Source organism: Bicyclus anynana, chromosome 12 (assembly GCF_947172395.1).
Source record: "Bicyclus anynana chromosome 12, ilBicAnyn1.1, whole genome shotgun sequence".
NCBI lineage: Eukaryota > Metazoa > Arthropoda > Insecta > Lepidoptera > Nymphalidae > Bicyclus > Bicyclus anynana.
The window spans coordinates 12599049-12620921 of NC_069094.1; the positions used below are offsets into that span (position 1 = coordinate 12599049).

The 21873-nt window shown below is 36.0% G+C and overlaps 1 protein-coding gene across 2 annotated transcripts in view; it reads left to right on the top strand.

Annotated features, from left to right (window-relative positions):
- The window catches only part of LOC112053571 (acetylcholinesterase), an 89451-nt gene that overhangs the window by 55310 nt on the left and 12268 nt on the right, over positions 1-21873 (top strand). The gene's annotated exons all lie outside the window — the stretch shown is intronic.

Here is a 21873-nt window from a genome sequence, read left to right on the forward strand (position 1 = left end):
TCACCAGACTGTTCCAATGAGACGTGGCGTGCTTAGGGTGACAATGTTCAACTTGAAACGAAAAGACTATACTATTAAACGACTCCACTGCCTCATGATTAATATTATAAGGCCAAAATCAAAGTCAAAATTCGCTTATTTCAATTAGACTTAGTTTACAAGCACTTCTGAAACGTCAGAAAGTTCAAAACAAGAGTGGATAGGCATCATCGTAGACCTCATCATCTCTTTCCATCAGGCGTTTTGGTCAAAAATACAAGGTGTATAATATAATAAAGTGACAGTAAATGTACTTAAGGTAAGCGTACTTTATCTTGTACTCGTATAACAAGCTTTTTTAATAAAAATTATCACAAAATGTTTACCCGTCTCTTCGTCGCACCCTCAAAGCGACACCTGTCATTTTGTGAACTCTACCCGCGTTCCGCTCGGCATATCGACATAATCTTAAATGACATAAATGGCCCAAATCTGTCATGATAATTTTATAGTTTCACTAGAATATTATATATAATTATTAAGTTATTTTAACAAAAATTGGTCACTCTTGTATCTTGAATCGTCGGTAGTTATAGCTTATTAGCAAAGCGGGTATGAATAGCATTACAAGCTCCATGGGAAATAAGACTAAGTATTATTTTTTGCATGTTTAACAAAGAGGAAAAAATAATCGTATAACCTTCATAATTAGGATCATCATAAAATTAATATCTTGAATATTATCTATGGACTATAAAAAACAACACGTTTCTATTTAGGGACTCAAGGCTCGGAACTAAAACTACCTCCTACATAATTATGAATATCATTTCTCATTTCATCACCTTGTTTATCTATCTACTATCAAATATATTCTACACTGAAAAAAATATAATGCACTAAATACATTATAAAAAAATATGTAATGTACTTTTTACAAACCATGGTTACGAATTGGTTGCCATAGCAGATAACATCACTTGATTAAAATGAATGAAAAACTTTAACAATCTCTTGGGAAGATACACCATAATCTAATTCAAAGGCAAAAAGTCTTTTGAACGCAGAAATGTTTTTCCTGAGCGAATTTTAATTAAGTTTCTTACGTATTGCGTACCTGCTCTTAACTCGTTTTGAGAATTCTTCATGCTTGTAATTGTTTGGAATAATTTAAAATATTTACTACTAGCAGATGCGCGTGACTTCGTCTTCGTGGAAAGTTTACCCCCTTTTAAGTATGGTTATGTTTATGAATCTACCTATGTTATTCAACAAAACTAAAAGTAGTCCCACAGATAGCGTTTAAATAAACATACAAGTATTCTGTTGCGCTTTATACTACAATATATAGGAGAAATTTAATAATTGGGTTAAGATACACAGAATATAGATTCCTCCAAACTTATTAATAAAAACCGCATACAAATCCTTTCCGTAAATCTAGAGAAAAACGTTAACATACAGAAACGCAAGATTTTAAATCAAAGGGATTTTTATTGTGTTTTGTTATTCTTTGATCGCCCCAATTTGTTCTTAATATTTTCATTCAAAGTACTGTGACGTGAGGGGTAGCAGCACCAGTGATTGTACCATTATTTTATGGTAAAGGAAACACCTCGAACAGATCCCAGGATTTGTGACCTTGGAGGTAGGTTCAAAGGATCCTTTCAGAATGCAAAAAACACTCACTTTCCCTACCCGACATGTTCGCCATGCCCACAAACAATTTATGATAAACAATAATTACAACATTATTGCACAAAATCACTAACGCGACTGGCAGCATGACGGTGTCTACGCTGCCTAACAAACAACTAAGCTCAAAGGTCAAGTCATCAAATACCCTCTTATTTATACCAACACTGATACCTCCCCTCCACAATATCATAAATAATGTTAATACCACATGTAATCGAGGAACTGGTAACATTAGATAGTCTTGATGGTTATAATATCTGCTTTTTTTATTAGAAAGGCTCTCAATAATTAATTATGAAATAATAACATCGTGCCTATAAATTAATGGTTTATAAAAAATAATAATTATGGATATTGAACTGTCCACATGTTGATTCCCAGTGGAGTTAGGCGAATGATGGCGACGAGTTCATAATTATTCACGCACAAATCAAATAATGTGCTGACATGTGGATAACTAAAATATAATAATTGACCTTTGTTTCTATTATTACTAATATTATAAAGAGGTAAAGGTTGTAAGGGGTAATCTCTCGATTAACTGCACCGATTTTGAAAATGCGCTATTTGGGCTATATTTTATTCCTAGATTCCCATGGAAACGGGAACTACGCGGGTGAACCGTGGGGCATCTGCTAGTCGCACTGCTGTGTGTGTGTGTGTGCGTGTGTGTGTGTATTTATGTGTGTATGTTTGTTCCTCCTTTGCGGCTACTGCGATTCAGCTGCAATTTGAAAAAGAAATAGATTTTACTCAGGGTTAACACATAGGCTATTTTTCATCCCGGATAAATCCATGATTCCCGCAGGATTTGTGAAATACTGAATTCCACGCGGACAAAGTCGCGGGCATTCGATAGTATAATTCTAGAGGAACAATGTTAGTAGCTATCCATACTCCTCTGATTTTGATGAACTTTTATGTTTATTCGATAGGTCTGAGAATAGGCTGCTATCTATTATAGATTTTATACCCCTAAGTGATAAGGGTGTATCACGTTTGCCGGGTCAGTTAGTATTAAAAAAAATAAGTATAGATTAAAGTAATATAATTTAATTTGCTTTACCTAGCTTAGACTAACAATAGTGAGTATTTCTTTGTTAATAATAAAGGATTCCTTAACATAATATAGTCGAGTTAAATAAATACCGATTATCAGTAACTTAGATTTCGCCCCACAATTCATTTCGTATTACAAATCCTACTATCCCAAGACCTTAGTGTAAATCTGAAGCAAGAATTACTTTGCTAATTAGTGTTCTAATAGTGCAAATCTTTGGCGACAATGTAAAATATAGATTTACGTTTACATCATTTACATTTTCTAAGCAGTGCAAAAATCTCGTATATTTTTCTCCATATTAGTCACTACACCTTCTTGCAGTAAAGCTCTATGTGTTGTTATTGATAAAAAAATCGGTTTTCTGTAAAGTCGGTTTACTGACTATAGTTGAACGTAACAACGTCATAAGAACATACTGATGGAATGGTTGCAATTTTCAAAAGAAAATACGGTTAAATAATCTTTATAGACCAGAATATACTTTATTTCTTGTAAAAAAAGTTGGCAACCCTAGAGTGAGGGAACGATTCATGACGTCATTTTTCGAGTGTGCAGCCTGCTCCATCAAATTATAAGTTATTGTCACATCAATAAATAGATAAATATGGTTAAGTGGCTATTACTCACATGTAAACAGTTTTCTTGAAAAAAATCCTATGTTCTTTTTCATGATGTGTGTATGCATAATTTCATAACGATCGTTTGAGTACTTAGAGCGTGAAGCGAGCAAACAGACAAACACAATTTCGTATGAAAATCTCAGTCATTTATGTTGAACGACCGGAAAATGTAAAGAATCAACAATGTAATGAAATGTAGGCGAAATGTTTAACGTCCGTTTTGTAAATGGACAAACAGGACATGTGGACCAATTGTGTTGAGGGAGGCATAAAACATTAGCTCATCAAACCCCTCGGAACGGATTTGTAAATTCATGCGGGCGAGCGATCGTTAAAATGTTAAATTTAGCCGCTTTGCATTTTCCGCTGAAATATGCGCTTCGAGACAGTACATATGTATAATATATTGAGGAATTAATATTCAGTGATGACATTTTGATGTTTTCGTATAATCTTCTGTGAGCCGAGATGGAGCCGAGCGAATAATAGGGATCACAGATAAGCGTTAGCTTTTAGCGCTGTCTGTTCTGTGATAGGGACCGTTACATAAGATTGACACTACAGAACTTGCTTATACGAGTGGGAGTATGGAACTTAAACCTACCACCAATGATTATATTATACTAAAGATATTTTACGTGCCAACAAAATCACCACAAAATGAGATTTGAATTTAACGACTCCACTAAGAGCACGCATGCATAATTTTTTGTTCATTGACATATATTTATGTATATACTTATAGTTTTTCACTTCCTAAACCCACAACTCGACGTTGTATACAATATTTAGGTAAACCTGTTTTAATAACCTGTTTAAATTATAATGATCGAGACCTGTTTTCGGAGTCACGGGGATGTAACACTACCAACATCCCATCTTTTATACTAAAAATATCTTAAAGAAAGAAGTAGAACTAGACTAGTACTACTTCTTTCTATTGAACCCAGGACATCGTCACCCGAAGATACAAAGCCACTAGACGATAGAGAAGCTGACAACTCAAAAGGTTCATCATCATCATAAGCAACCCATATTCGATTCACTGTTGAGCACGATTCTCCTCTCAGATTGTGAGGGACTAGGCCAATAGTCCACTGCGCTGGCCCATGCGGATTGCCAGACTTCCCACATTCAGAGAATTAAATAATCTCAGATATTCAAGTTTCTTACAATGTTTTCCTTCATTGTTTGAGGCACGTGATATTTAATTTCTTAAAATGCACATAACTAAAAAGTAGGAGGTGCATGCCCCGGACCGGATTCGAACTAACACCTCTCGAATCGAAGGCAGAGGTCATATCCACTGGGCTATCACACTCAAAATGTTACTTGGTACAATTGAAAGATATTTATTTTCCTGACCTCTGTTTTACGCTTGAATGGTTTTGTGGAAGTTTATTGTGAATTGCTACGTGACAATTTATTTCTACACCTTTGCGATATAAATTTTCGAAATAGGTCGTTATAGAGAATTGCGGAATAGGACGTTATATAGAGTTGCGTGTAGGCCTAAGCCCTCATTCGCACGAGAGTTTTTTTAACGAACGTTAAAAAGGCGTTGGAAAACTTGGAAATGCATTTGTTGTATTTGAACGCCTTTTTAAAATCCGTTAAAAATCTCTCGTGCGAATGAAAGCTAAATAGGTCGTTTTGTTCAACTATACAGGCTAAATCGCTTTGTGGTACGAATACTTTACTCGTCTTTGGTGTAATCTGACTGAAGACTAATTTAATGTCTAAGCCCTTATTCGCATGAGAGTTTTGTTACTGCCACTTCAGTACTATGCCACACTTGCTAATTCTTTGGGCTACATCGATTATTTTCGTTCTCCTACGGATTTCTTCCTTCCGGTTTGCGTTTACTTACATTATATATTTATGTACGCTTATTTAGTTTTTAAACTACTCGACATTGAAGACAATTTTAGGTATTATGTGTTTCAATAAATTACGTTGTTTGATAAGCGACTAAATGAAATTAAGACAATTGTACACATTTGTCCGCCTCAGCACAGTAAGTAAAAAATCTATTTCTTTACTGTGGCCTCAGCTTTGCTGAGCGAGTATCGCTATAGCTTGGTAAGTTCACTGATGACACTCCCATGATATGCGGGCGACAGGGGGATGGACTACGAGGGTGTGAAGTCGTGCGCGCGTAGCAGAGGGAAGGACTGCGCAGGTATGAAATCGTGCGCGCGGGGCATAGCTTACGAACGAATTTGCCAAGTATAAAATATCCTTGGCGATAATGATGAAAAAATTCAAAATGAGTGATCCGGAAAAATAGGTAGTACGCCTTAAGAATATTTTGATTGGAGCACAAAAGAGGATGGCATGCCCAAGGGTAACGATTTGCGAACAATGAAGTGGTAATCGGTGCAGTCGTGACGACAGCTCTTTGAGATATAGCGATGTGGCACGTGATTTGTTTACTCAACTCAACACGTGGAGCCGTTGGTCGATAAACATGATTTTCATTATTTATTAACCGCTGCAGCAGGCCAGTAACAAGCCTAGCTAACTAAAAAGGTTTCATTTAGAAAATTAAAGACTCAGATCTAATAGAACCATCAATGTACAACAAATTTTATGGTTTTATCTAGAAAACGTATGCTTTTTTTAACCGACTTAAAAAAAAAGGAGCTTCTCAATTTGACGCTTGTTTTTTTTTAATGTTTGCTACCTCATGACTTCGTGATTTCTTAACCTATTTTGAAAATTCTTTAAAATTTATTTATTTAAAAGAAGTTTTGTGGATTTCATCTTCCTCCTAACAAGTTAGCCCGCTTTCATCTTAGACTGCATCATCACTTAAATCATCATTAAATTAAATCACCATCAGAGGAGATTGTAATCAAAAAACTTGTAGAAAAAAATAAGCATAGCTCACTTAGCTGGAAACTATGCCAGCGAAGGTATGTTAAATAGCCCAGCTAATTCGAACTAACTAATATTGTGTAGGCCGATCCCTAACTACTAAGCTTAACTTAGTTTTCACTTAGTTTAGTTCACTTAGTTTAGTCGGCTTTATAATTGCACGTGGAACAATACACCAGGTTGACCATGACTGCTTTAAGAAGTATATTAATCGAGCACACTTCGCTACAGGCTCTGCTTTCATTGTATAAGTCAGGTAGTCTTTGTTAGCTTGTTAGCTAAGTTTTAATTTATACCCCGAGGAGAATAAACGAAAGAAATACTTGTAGGTATTACGCGATTTAAATGTCATCAACCCGTATTCGGCTCACTGCTGAGCTCGAGTCTCCTCTCAGAATGAGAGGGGTAAGGCCAATAGTCCACCACGCTGGCCCAATGCAGATTGGCAGACTTACATACGCAGAGAATTAAGATAATTCTCTGGTATGCAGGTTTCCTCACGATGTTTACCTTCACCGATTGAGACACGTGATATTTAATTTTTTAAAATGCATACAACTGAAAAGTTGGAGGTCATGCCCCGGACCGGATTCGAACCCACACCCTCCGGAATCGGAGGCAGAGGTCATATCCACTGGGCTATCAAGGCTCGATTTAAATGTAGCCTACCCATACTATACGTTGGGTTAAGCCTTCGGTTCCGGTTATTAATTATCATTCACATCTGCTAGGCTATTCTGTAATGATATTTTTAAAACTTGCAAGTGCGAGTTTATAATTTACCTCTATCTCCATATCCCTATCTAGTACGGGGATAAAATAGCATATAACCTTCTTCGATAAATGGCCTATTTAACAATGAAAGAATTTTTTAAATCGGATCAGTAGTTCCTGAGATAAGTGCATTCAAACAAATAAACAAACAAATTTTTCAGCTTTATAATATTAGTATAGTTATCATTTATTTTAGTTAATTAAACTTTCTGGTTGTAAAACGTTCTTAATATTAGTGTTAGTAGTACATGAAAATGTGTTAGTAAAACTTAACCCTATGGGTTAGTTAATTACTAAACTGAATTTTAAATAATAACACTTTTGAATAACATTTCTTTGGTCCAGATTCTCAACCGTCTAAGTAATAATCATATTTTTGATTTTTTGGTATAATAATTATGTCCCTAGTCAACATTAATATTTTATATGTGAAAATCGAGCAGTTTTTTTAAAGTTTCTTTGTACATATTTTCTCTTACGTATTTTTTTACTTATTGTGTTATGTTTTTATTTTCCCAACAATGGTGCTCACCTAACGTTGTCAACGGCTTTGTGTTCAAATATTTAAAGAATTGCACCGTAGCTGGTTCAGGTTGTTCAGTTAAAAACAACCTTCTTACAAAGAGCGGTAACGTCGTTTGCTCTAGAGGCTTTTGTAATATTAAAGTGGATGTGTGCGCGAAGTTTATTTTTTTAAAATGGTATGCATAAATCTTATAAATGGTTACCTTTTTGCTAACACCATCTGGTAACTTACCGTTTAACTTTACTAACCACTTGAGTTAAAACGTAGATAGATAGGATATGCTGAATTTTTGACGGGTGCTGGTTGACATCGGTGACTACTGGTGGATATCATACGAACAGATGACATGTTTCAATTGATTTGATATTTCTATTAATACTAGCGGACGCCCGCGACTTGTCCGCGTGGAATTTAGTTTTTCACAAATCCTCCGGGTACCATAGATTTTTCTTATTACGGAATAAAAAAAATTACGGAATAAAAAGTAGTCTATGTATGTTAATCCAGACTATAATCTATCTCTACTACTTTCAGGTAATTCGATTAAGTAGCCGATGCGTGAAAGAGTAACAAACATTCATACCATCAAAATCATCGCTTTTCGCTAATCTCGGGAAAAAATAGTTTTTTTTTTGTGATGGGATAAAAAAAGCCTATGTATTAATCCAGAGTAAAATCTATTTTCATTCCAAATTTTTGTCAAATCGCTTCAGTAGTATCGGCGTTAAAGAGTAACAAACATCCAAACAAACATACATCCATACAAATTTCGCCTTTATAATATTAGTAGGATGTTGTTATAATAAAGAGCAAAATGGTGAATAGGCCACCTGCTCACTTCATTTCTTAAACTTGGCGTGACATATAACGAGATTTGCTCCACTTTGATCCTATCCATCAACGATCTGACCTCAGCCTTATCTGAGCCGCAATAAATTACGCCGCGCCACGTAGCATCCATAGCCCGCTAACTGCCGGTGAACAGAGGTTACTAGAGGTTACTTCAATTTACGAAACAAAAGACAGTTTTGCTCGTGTAAATTGATATGGTTTTAAGGTACAGACGTATTTCGTTTGAGATCTTAAAGGTAGGTTATGAATTGTTTTTGATGGTACTTTATTTCAAGATTGAATTATTGTGCTGACAGTGATACTTCTATACTACAGCCTTTCTTGATGAGTACTGTTTGCCAACAAACAAATTAAAAATGAGGGTATAGTCTAGTCATTTCACACCTAATAATAATTATAATTAAATTGTTTTTAAATTAGTGAAAATAAATTTGATTAATAAGCTTAGAACAATTAGATATGGTTAATGTATTTTATATAACATTTTATAAACAAACAATACATAATTTAAAATAAATAAGTTATGAAATGACATGCGTTTTCTACCTTCATTTCTAATTTCTTTATTGGTAAACAGTACTCATCAAGAAAGGCTGAAAAGGCGTTAGCACATTCGAGAATTTAGGACACTTCACATTGTCAGCGAAAACGTTCATTTGGTTATCTCACAGTTAAAGTACCTACCGAGCTCATTAACCCCTGACGCAAAAAGAGGGGTGTTATAAGTTTGACGTGTCTGTCTGTCAGTTAGTTTGTCTGTGACACCTTATCACCCGAACAGATGAGCGATTTCAATGTAGTTTTCTTTGTATGAAAGGTGACTTACGGGCGAGTGTTTCTAGATATTTTTGATGAAAATCGGTTGAGCCGTTTAATAGTTCTGGGGGTTGAAAGTAAGGAAGAATTACCGAATGTCTGCAAAAACACTTGAGTGGGGTCTTAAATGAAAGAAAATATTGTAAAGTACTGAAAGAGAATATTGATGACTTGATCGAGAGCGTAATTAATAATTTCATGACTAGGGGGTTTTTCAAAATTTTCAATTTTATGTTATGTTTTAAAGCCACGAAAATTAATTACTAAATGAGTAGGTAAATTGATTGTTAGAGTTCCACTAAGACAACGGATTCGGTAATCAAGTAGGTACATATTACCTATTCGAAAAAAAAGAATAAAATATTATAATTCGATGGCAAAGTCTTTTGCTAACAAAATTAAGGCGCCGCATTTCTGGACTCCTGTTACTGAAACATCGTGACAGCAATAAAAAGGAATTTCAAATTATGTTAGCAGAAGCTCGGAAGCGTCCATAAATTCTTTTAGGAATTCCTTCGACTTTAATTATTATTATCATTTCTTTGTTTGTTTTTTAACAGATTATCATTTATTCGTACTTTTTTTCACCTAATGTCTGAGGTAATCGCTCGTTTGTCTCAGTTTCATGTATGGTATTTACTAAATGTATTATTTACTTAGAGCCGTGATAGCCCAGTGGATATGACCTATGCCTCCGATTCCGGAGGGTGTGGGGTCCGGGGCATGCACCTTCAACTTTTCAGTTGTGTGCATTTTAAGAAATTAAATATCACGTGTCTCAAATGGTGAAGGAAAGACCTACATACCAGAGATTTTTCTTAATTCCCTGCATGTGTGACTCGAGCTCAGCAGTGAGCCGAATATGGGTTGATAATGATGATGATGATGATGATATTATAACTTAATTCAAAAAAGGCCTTCTGTGAAGAGCCGATAACTGTATATTGTAGTTTGGCTCTAAGATGGTTGTTTTATCGGTCTTTTACTTTTAAATTTTGTAATTAATACATTAGGATTTAATTTTCTATATCTATGTTATTTAAAATACAAAAGATTTTTAATAATGATATGAATAGGTGTTGTTAGGTTAGCTAATTAGAAAGAAGAAAGAAAGAAAGAAAATATATTTATTACTACATTATGCCACACATCACAATTATTTAAGAATAATACCCTGCGATATGTGGCATAACCTAGAAAAAGGTCCTAGCTCAGCATATTGCTGTATGCTCCCCATAAACAAAGAACATACAGCGCTGATTTTCAGCTAGGACCCAGTTCTAAGTGCCACCACGAAAACAGGCAACATAAACCTATATTAAAAGCAAAACCAAATTAAAACTTATAACTAGTTTAAAAAATATAAAAAAGAACAAAAAGAAAAATTATATAACATTAAAGTACCTACAGTATTAAAACCAACAATCAAATTTATTCCCAAGTTTAAATTCACCTACTATACTATTATTATTATATTTACATACTATAACTACATAATAAATAATAAAGAAAAAGAATATTTATATAAAAATGTAATATGAATGAATAATTACTAAATTTGTACATTATTAAATATAATATTGATTACACATATAAGTTACACATAGTATAATATATAAATATTTGCTATAAGAAAGAAAACTCCGCCACATGATGCTGGAATTCCATCTGTTTGTCGAGGAGAAATCGGTTCAATAATTTTTTAAATTTAAATTTAGACTTGAATTTTTTTATTGGTGGGGGAATATTATTCCAGCATTTAGTAGCGGAGTATGTAAATGACCCTCTAAACGCGGCAGTACGGTGAGGGGGAACCCGAAATTGATGTCGGCAGCTGCGACGCACGGTTTCATCATCAGCCGCCCAAGTGAGTTTATCAAGAAGATACAGTGGTTTACCCTCCTTAATAACTCCAAACAGTAAACACGCCAAATGTAACTTTCTTCTAGTTCTCATCTTTAGCAAACTATGATGGTTCAAAAATGGAGTAATATGAGTTCTTGACGGGACATTAAAACAGAAACGAGCACAAGCATTTTGTACTCGTTGTATTAAGCGCTTGGTTCTACACAGAAGTCGAGGACCAAATACAACATCTGCATAATTGAGCTTTGACAATACCAAAGATTCGACCAATTTTATACGTAGTTCCTGAGAGAGGTAATCACAGACCTTATAAATGATTTTTAGCCGATAAAAACAATTTCGAACTACCTCTGCCACATGATCCTCAAACCTAAGGCCAGAATCCATAAGTAGACCTAAATTACGTGCTTGGAAAACTCGCTCCAAAATGTTACCCCTAATGGAAATATTGACATGCTCCAAATTGACTTTATGCAACTGTTTAATTGTACCAAATAAAATGAATTTTGACTTTGAAGGGTTAAGGACAAGAGAATTACGCTCAGACCAGTCTGCTATTCGATCAAGGTCCTCATTAATCAAATTAACGGCTTTATCAACATCTTCCGGCTTACAGGAATAGTACAGTTGCAGGTCATCAGCATACAGGTGGTACTTGCAGTTTTTAATCTGCTGGATTATATCCGCACAATATATAATGAAGAGAAGCGGACCCAAAACCGAACCCTGTGGTACACCTCTAGGTACTAACGTAGATGTTGAACGCCGTTTACTGCCATCATCATATGCTATTTCCACAAACTGTGTCCTGTTACTGAGATAACTATCAAACCATTTAACAGTATCAATATCAAACCCATAATATGACAACTTTGATAATAAGAGTGCAACATTGATACTGTCAAATGCTCGAGAAAAATTACGTGATCACTTGAGACGGAAGCTTCCGTATGTACGAACTGAATAAAGTAACGAACCTGATATTACACATTACATGGATCTCACAACTTTTTACGGTAGAAGAACTGAGTTGCGAGAATTGTAAAGTAAATTTTACAAGTAAAGGTAGGTATTGTTTTTGATGGCTATAATTAATTTTCTGAAAACCCATGGATTCTCGTAACTACGTCTTGATATGGAAGTAGGTACCAAACCGCAGCTTTTTATCAAAGTACGAGTAAATTACTAAAAAAAAATCTAATTCGGTTTATATAGACCGAAAATATCGCTGATATGATAATTTTATACTACATCATTGGCTGAACATCATGTAGCCGAAAGTAGAACTTTTTTATTAAATTTAAATTTCCTTTATGGAAGTCAGTTAAAAAACATGTGTTTCCCTTTCACGTCGAGCAATAAAGAGTTCGCAATCAGAATTTCCTTCCTCAGGTGTTTCTTTCCGTTCTTTTACTCTTGAGTTTTCCTGTAATGTTTCTACTTGAGTAGGTCATCAACTACGGGGAAGCATTTTAATTTAGCCAGATTAGTATTTGGGTCAGTGTTGATTTTTAAATGATTATTTTTTTACAAAATAGCATGGTTTGATTTTACACGCTTAACTTTTAACTGTGTATGTAAAAAAATCTTGGAATCTTAATTTGACCCACTTCCTGGTCTTCGATTAGGATGAAATTTTGCACACGCTCTGAATTATGATGACAATACATGACTAGCTAAGAAAAGTCATTACAAATCCAATATGGCGGCTTCGCCAAGATGGCGGACTGGCTGTTTGAAATCCACCCCCATGATATGGATATCAAATAAAAAGGGTTTGCTGTCAGGAATACAAAAAAAATTGACACGTGACTTAAATCTAATATCTGTAGTTTTTAGTGCATGCTAAAAGCTTGTTTTTGAGTTTTAAATTTAAAATGAGGGAGGAATAGGTTTACTTTGAATGGGTATTTGCTTTTTCTTCATAGAATGAGCAACTAGACAAATGTTTGTGTCCTTTTATTAAAAAATAACAAGGAATATGCTTATAAAATTCAGTGAGCGTCCATTTCTCAAAGTTGTGAACAAATCGCCTCGTCCTTGGTAACTTCCTGATTTATAGCAAACCATTTATCCAATTTGCCCATATTTGCGCCGAAAACATTCTAGTCTTTTCTTTACAATTAGCATACCAAGTGCCTACTCGTTGGTACCTAAGTATGGAAGACTTTAGGACTGTAAGACTTTGTTGGTACTGGTCGTTACAGTTTGTTTCATGTAGGATGGTGCGGGTGACAATTCGTTTCACTCTTGAAAGTTTGCCGTGATTCACGATAATAGTACCTACGTATTATGAACGTCATACAGGCCACTGTCAGCGTACCCATGCTATCTGAGAAAGACTTTCATCATTATCAACCCATATTCGGCTCACTGCTGAACTCGAGTCTCCTCTCAGAATGCGAGGGGTTAGGCCAATAGTCCACCACGCTGGCCCAATGCAGATTGGTAGACTTCAATTCAGAGAATTAAGAAATTTCCCTGGCAGGTTTCCTCACGATGTTTATCCTTCAGCGTTAGAGACACGTGATATTTAATTCCTTAAAATGCACACAACTGAAAAGTTGGAGGTTCATGCCCCGGACCGGATTCGAACCCTCTGGAAACGGAATCAGAGGTCATATCTGGGCTATCACGGAAAAACACTTTAGTGCTAAAATATCATTGTCATTTGCTAAAATCTTGATCACAATTACTCAACCGATTGTTTATAAGTTGAATCTAATACAGGGTCCATGATATTGTAAGTACTTGGTTGTATATCTTTAACTGTTAAGAATTAAAAAAACTCGGTAAACGGACTCACTCCCTAATCCCTTTCAACCCGAAGGTATATGAATTACGTAGTATAACACAAGTCCACATGAACCGCTGTTTCATTAATTATTTGTATGAAGGCAAGCGACCAAGTCTCCCGAATGCTTCATACTAATCGTGCTTTTGATATAATATCACACAATATGAAATTATGAGCTAACATATTCGTATATTCTTTATTCAATTTTATAAAGTTTTACAATAATATTAAAACTACGTACCTAAATATCTATAACTACATATTATAAAAATTAAAAAGAAAATATACTAAATTTAAATTATATCTAAAGGCTTCGTAGAATTCGTCCGAATCGACGATCATAGGTAAAGTGCCCAGAAGGCTGGCAGTATTGCCACGTTGTATGGCAATACTAATTCTTTGGCCTAAATATAGGCCAGCCTTCTGGTCACGAGAGGTGTCGATTAAACGCTTTGCAATTTCTTTGTAAAGAAAGCGTGTACTCAGACCCCACGGTCCTAGTGTTTCGACCGCAAACAGCTCAAATATGTAATCTCCGACGAGATTGCTATATTTGCGCCGCTTGAGGGTCTCTGCTGATGCAGCAGCAGCGCCCGCACATCCCATCGTGCCACGAAGATGTGAAGATGAAATTATTATATGAAGCAAGACAAAAGACTTCGAATAGTGCGTGTTGCCAGTGATGACCTATGATTCTGAGACTTGGTCATAAAAAGGCTCAGTCACACAGCAGGCGATGGAACGAGCTATGTTAGGAGTATCTCTGCGTGATCGAATCAGAAATGAGGAGATCCGCAGAAGAACCAAAGTTACAGAAAGCTCAACGTGTCGCGAAGCTGAAGTGGCAATGGGCGGGGCACATAGTTCGAAGAGCCGATGCACATTGGGGTCCCAAAGTGCTGGAATGGCGACCCCCGCACTAGAAAGCGCAGTGGGTCGACCCCTAGATGGACTGACTACATCGACCTACATTACTTGCTACTGATAATGTAGCTTTCCATAAGAGTAAAAAAAAACAAAATCAGTTACGTAGTTTATGCGTGAAATCGACAAACAAACTCACATTCGCATTTATAACATTTAGTTATAATGTATGGATTAATTCGATACTTTATATTATAAAGCTAAAAAATTTGTTTGTTTACTTGAACGCGCTAATCTCAGGAACTACTCGTCCGATTTGAAAAATTCTTTCAGTGTTAGATAGCCCATTTATCGAGGAAGGCTATAGACTATATATTATATCTTCACTCCTACGGGAACAGAAACCATGCGGGTGAAACCGCGTTGCGTCAGCTAGTTTTAAAATATAGCCTTTAGTAGTAGAGTCCCTTGTGTCAACCAGTATTGTATATGTAAATTATAATGTATAAGGGAAGGGTGACATACCTACTGTGGGGAATAGAATTTTATCAATTTCCCTGCCCCGGATATTGCTACGAGGAAACTTACATTTTCATAAAACTTGAAAGAAATGTTATATTTTTATTACGAATACGTATAAGGTGGTCGTGAAATTGTATTTGGTTCGTTTCTTTATTGTTAAAAAAATCAAAAATTCAAAATTCATTTATTTCAATGAGGCTTAGTCTTGTAAATATGTTTTCTGTGGCTTAGTTTACAAGCACTTTTGAAAAGTCAGGATTATGTCATAATTTAATTCTAATGTAATAAATCTAATGGTGGTAATAATAGTCGAAAACTTTAATTAAAATTAAAGTTACGAGGGTTCCAAACGCGCCTTGGTCCGAGAAGAGCCCGCAACAAACTCAGCCAAGTTTTATTTTTTTGTTTACCACCATTTTACAAACTTATTAAAAACTAAGCACATAGTCGTATAAGTACAGTTTAAAACACCAAGCTTTTTTATCATTTATATAATCATTAACACTATAATAAGACATTCCTAAAATAATATTTTAACTTTACCTGTCAACTGGCATTTTAGCAGCGTGGTGGGCTTAAACTTCATACAAGGATTATTGCCTAAAGAGGGTAGTTCACCACGCTCGCGCTAGTTAGAGCGCGGCTTGACCCACCATGCTTGCAATCGGGATTGGCAGACATCACACACATAGAGAAAATAAGAAAATTCTCAGATATGCAGGTTTCCTCACGATGTTGTTCCTTCACCGTTTGCATATAACTGCAAAGTTACAGGTGCATGTCACGGAGCGAATTCGAACCTACGCTCTCCAAATCAAAGGCAAAGGCCATATCCACTGGGCTATCAAGTGTCTAACTTCTCAATTATAAGCCTAGGTATAAAACTGAGTGGCCTTAATAAATTTTTGGACGGCGGGATATATCTGTAGGTAGGCCGCAGGTCGTAGATTAACGAGGGTTATTTCGGGCTGTGACCTTACTATTCTTATTTATATGCCTGTCACTGCATCGAGTCGCCGGTGTTATTTTATCTCCCACTTAGTTTGTTTTGTTTTTGTTGGGAATGGAAAACGTACTTATTTTTACCGATTTTAAAAAAAGGAGTTTCAGTATTTAATACGGATAATAGATATGTATTTATGTGATGCCCACCAACCTGCATTGCAGTAGCGTGTTGTTTACATGCTCTTGTAGGAGGGAGACTAATTAAAAAAACTAGAACAAATATATAAATGCGAAAGGTCATTCAACCGCTTGACGTACAAAAATGAAATTTGGCAGGGAGGTAGTTTATAGATGGTAGACGTCAGATAGGACGGATTTTGCAACAGGGCCGGACCTGGCCCTATAGTGTACCGTTCAAATGCGCTAGGTAAACGGTAGGTAATCATGATGATATCCGCGATTTTCTCAAAACTTATGATGCTATTTTGATTCGATTTTCGTTATTGTAGATTTAACGTGTAGGTCTGTAGTCATAATCCTTCTTCGATATTTGAGTTATGTCTTACAGACTCGAAATAAGAGGATAAAGGGACCAAAAGAAATTCACAGTTAAGCAAACGTTTGGATATGACTCGAATCTTAATATATAAATGCGAAAGGTCATTCATCACGATATCTCGAAAACCCTTGACGTACAAAGACGAAATTTCGTCCGTCCGTCAGTTAAGAACTTTGCGACAGGGCCGGATTTAAGAGGTCTAAAGGCGGACGAAGTCGCGGGCGTCCGCTAGTTAATTTTAATGGAGCATAACTGAACCATTGGACTAACTGGTGTAGGATTTATTTGCACTTGTTCAACAATCAGTCGTAACTAGAGATCATTATGACGAGTACAGCACGAGTATTGTTACAGGAAATGAGATAATCCAAGGGGGAACGTTGATAGTAGCGCATACACAATATTATACTCATAATCTGTACTATCTATAGCTGACGTGAAGGAAAACATCGTGAGGAAACCTGCATACCAGAGAATTATCTTAATTATCTGTGTGTGTGAAGTCTGCCAATCCGCATTGGGCCAGCGTGGTGGGCTATTGGCCTAATCCCTCTCATTCTGAGAGGAGACTCGAGCTCAGCAGTGAGACGAATATGGGTTGATGACGATAGCTGACGTTCGCGATTTCGTCCGCCGTTAGACTTCTTTGACTGTATTAAAATCACCGATAGCTTTATTGCTATTGGTTGCTTGGGTATGTGTAAAGCGAAGCTTTACTGGGTCCGCTAGTATAGATTAATAACTTTAAATATATTAGTTTTAAAAACAAAAAAACACGCTTTTAGCACGCACTAAAAATTACAAATATTCGTTTTAAGTCAAGTGACTTTTTTTCGTATTCCTGACAGCAAACTCTGACGGCCTTCGTGGCGCAGTGGTATGCGCGGTGGATTTACAAAATGGAGGTCCTGGGTTCGATCCCCGGCTGGGCAGATCGAGATTTTTTTAATTTGTCCAGGTCTGGCTGGTGGGAGGCTTCGGGCGTGGCTAGTTACCACCCTACCGGCAAAGACTTACCGCCAAGCGATTTAGCGTTCCGGTACGATGCCGTGTAGAAACCGAATGGGGTGTGGATTTTCATCCTCCTCCTAACAAGTTAGCCCGCTTCCATCTTAGACTGCATCATCACTTACCATCAGGTGAGATTGTAGTCAAGGGCTAACTTGTAAAGAATAAAAAAATCCCTTTCATTTGATAGGTATCCATCATGGGGTGGATTTCAAACAGCCAGTCCACCCTCTTGGCCAGGCCGCCATATTGGATTTGTAATGACGTTTCCTTGCTAGTCCTGTATTCTCATCAGAACTCAAAGCGTGTGCAAAATTTCATCCTAATCGAAGACCGGGAAGTGAGTCGAATTATGATTCCAAGATTTGTTTTTCTTACATACATATGTTACGAGTGAAGCTAACGAAAGAAGTTAAGTTTGTTAGTTTCCGTCCCTCGTTGGTCCTTCGAGTTCGGAATCGAGTCCTGGGTCGAGCTTTGAAATACTGAGCTTTTCTTCAAAAATTCTCAGCCTTATCGTGATCGTATTGATCCTGATCAATATCTGATCGTGTTATTAACCCCGACGAAAAAGTTGTAGGGGTTGAAAGTGGGGAAGAATGTCTGCAAATACACTCATGTGGGGTCTCAAATAGAAGTTTCACCTTATCGTCATAAGCCCGCCAACCCAAAGTATAGTAGCGTTGTGGGAGACGGTATGCTATAAAGATATGCCTGTAGTAACTGATGATAATATTAGTATCTACATAGAACACGTGCAAAGCCGGGTTGTTCGCTAGTTATTGTTTATTCTGTCGTTTTACAGTAACTACTTACTGTTGTTATGTAGTTCGGATTGTAATTACATCGCTGCCCATCAAAATTACAACTACGCTGACTATTCCTCTGATTAATTAATGAAGCGATTAATTAATCAAATAGGCCTCATGAGTAATTGATTAGTCAAGCAACATTCGGAGCAATTACATTTGAATGTTCACGCTTATACTTTTGTTTGTTCGTTTACATGTTTTGGGAAAAAATACCTAAACAATAAAAATATCAAAATCATTCGATTCAATTTTATAGAATACACTAGCTAATGACCACAATCTCATCCGCGTGTCTCATAAGTCGTCTCCATTCTAAATTTCAGCCAAAAAAAAGTAGTTGATTTTTGATATACATATAACTCGCGCATTAACTTGACACCTATACTAATAGCATTAACAACTGAGTCTTAGGGCCATAAATCATTTCTCTATATCTATCTCGCTTGCACTTATGGGTCTTATGGAGCCGTCTAGTGAAGGGTGTAACAATGAAAGACATATTATCGATAAGTAAAGTTTATTATCGTATCTTGTTCACAAAATTAAAAAAATTAACAATATTTGATTTAATATAATACATATTTCATATTATATAATTATTAACTAAATAAAATTAATCTTCATCTGAGTCTTCATCATCAGAATCTTCGTCTTCTGCCAAATTTATTATATATTAGTATCCATAGTGCGCAACGAGTAACACATGAATGTATTTATTTAATTGCAGTAAACACATTTATAGCAAAAAAAATACGCAATGCAATTACATTAGAAACCGACCAATCAGAATCGTCCAAATCATTATTGACTCATCATTAGCACGTGCGCAGGTAGCCGTTTATCGATAATTAGGGTGCGCAGGTAGGCGCGCTGCACATTCCTATCTTTTTTGACTTTTATGACCGGACGACTCAGATGATAATGCGCATACTATAGCTACCAAACAATACCAATAACAATATCCAAACAAACAGTACAAACATCATTCGAGCCAGATGTCAAATTAATCTGCACTAGCTGTACCATTCGTGACCATCAGTTTTTCACGCAATTTCATATCTCGCGGAAATAAACTAATTGGTTTTTAACTAATATTAACAAATGGTATAATAAAATAATAAATTTGATTATTTGTTTGTTTGTTTATGGCGATTTAACACAAATCTCTCTGACTGATTTTAAACAAGTGAGCATTAGAAAATTACATACTCAATATTCATCGAGTAACATAAAGGTATTAACCACTTCCCGGTTTTCGATTGGAATGAAATTTTGCACACGCTCTGAGTTCTGATGACAATACATGACTAGCTATGAAATGTCATTACAATTCCAATGTGACGGCCTCCCTAAGATGGCGGACTGGCTGTTTGAAATCCATCCAATTTTTAATGACGTTTCTTAGCTAGTCATGTATTGTCATCAGAACTCAGAAAGTGTGCAAAATTTCAAACAGCCAGTCCGCCATATCAAATGAAAGGTCAGGGATACGAAAAAAATAGTCACGTGACTTAAGTCCAATATTCGTGTTTTTTAGTTTTTTTAACTATTTAAAGTTATTTTATTCCCGTATTCGTACTGAAACGGGAAAACTACGAATGTGTAAAGGACTTTGCTAGTATATTAGTATTACCTCTCCACCATGAGGAAGACTGAGGGTCGCGCAGTATATACAAACAGAAACTTGAACTACAATAGAATCAGTGAAGGATTGTTATTCGAATCAGTTGTAAACTTGGAAGCATGGGCGTTTATTTTGAATACAAAACGTAGAGTGGGTGAATTGTTGTTTCGCCCTACACCTACTCAAACCTGACATTTCAAACTGAAATGCTCCTGAAATACTAATACGAACTGTGCTGTTTCTCTTTTCAGTTCTAAGAGTTGTGCTTTCTTAGTGTTACTTGCCTGTTTAGTTACAATGTTAACTTAAACTATCACTACATAGTTTAGAACAAAGTCGCTTTCTGTGTCTCTACATCCCTATGTCCTTATATCCATATGTCTCTATATCCCTATGTCTCTTTATAGCTATCGTCGTTATCAACCCATATACGGCTCACTGCTGAGCTCGAGTCTCCTCTCAGAATGAGAGGGGTTAGGCCACCACGCTGGCCCAATGCGGATTGGCAGACTTCACACAACTGAAAAGTTGGAGGTGCATGCCCCGGACCGGATTTGAACCCACACCCTCTGGAATCGGATGCACAGGCCATATCCACTGGGCTATCACGGGAGCTATATATGTATATTGTATATGCTTATTTTATAGCTATATATTTGCTTAAATCTTTAAAACTACGCAACGGATTTTATGCGTTTTTTTTAATAGATAGAGTGATTGAAGAGGACGGTTTATAAGTATAACTAGCGATCCGCCCCGGTTTCACACGTAAGAAATACTGATACTAAATACACTACAGAAAAACTGCGAACGTTGTATTTAAAAACATATCCCGTGTGATTTGTGAAAAATAGAATAGAATTCCACAGGGACGAAGTCGCGGGCGTCTGCTAGTTAAATATAACTTGATATCTGAAAACATTTGCAATCATGTATTCACATAATATCACGACTCTAAGGTCGGCCGCATACTCTCGCTTTCCATATTCGTTTTCCGTGTTCGGAAAACCGAATGCCGAACCGAATCAATATGAAATACATTAAATGACGCACATGTACGTTTTTTTCCGAACGGAACAAAAAACATGCGTATGTAAATATAGCGAGTTTTTGCGACATATATTCCGAATGAAGAAAAACGTAAAGTTTGCGGTAGTCTCACGGAATTCCAAATCGAAACGAGTGTCTGCAGCTGGCCTAAAAGCTTGCTTCGTATCTGACGAGTGCACCTCGCATGTTCATAAATCTATTGAGACATTCGGGCTGACAGTCATATAAAATGTGGCGTAAGCCCTATAGTACGAGATCCGGCATGAGAAATATATACCTTCATCTAGAGTTGCCGACATTTCTTAAGAAAAATATAGTATGTTTCAGATTTTGCCATAAAAATATATATGACTACACTATACTACAACAGTCTGACCCGCCATGATATTGATATCTTTCAGGACACCTTGTTTAGTTTTAAAAGGAAATTGACATCATTTCTGTAAATATTATTATTATTGTTATTTTTATTAATTAATTGTATTATTGTTTATTTTTCTATATTAATTTATGACTTTAGCTTATGTATTAATTAATGACATCCCTTTCTTAAACTCAATTATTTGATTTTGACATTTTAATTAATATTGTAAACCTTCTTGATTTTGACATTTTAAT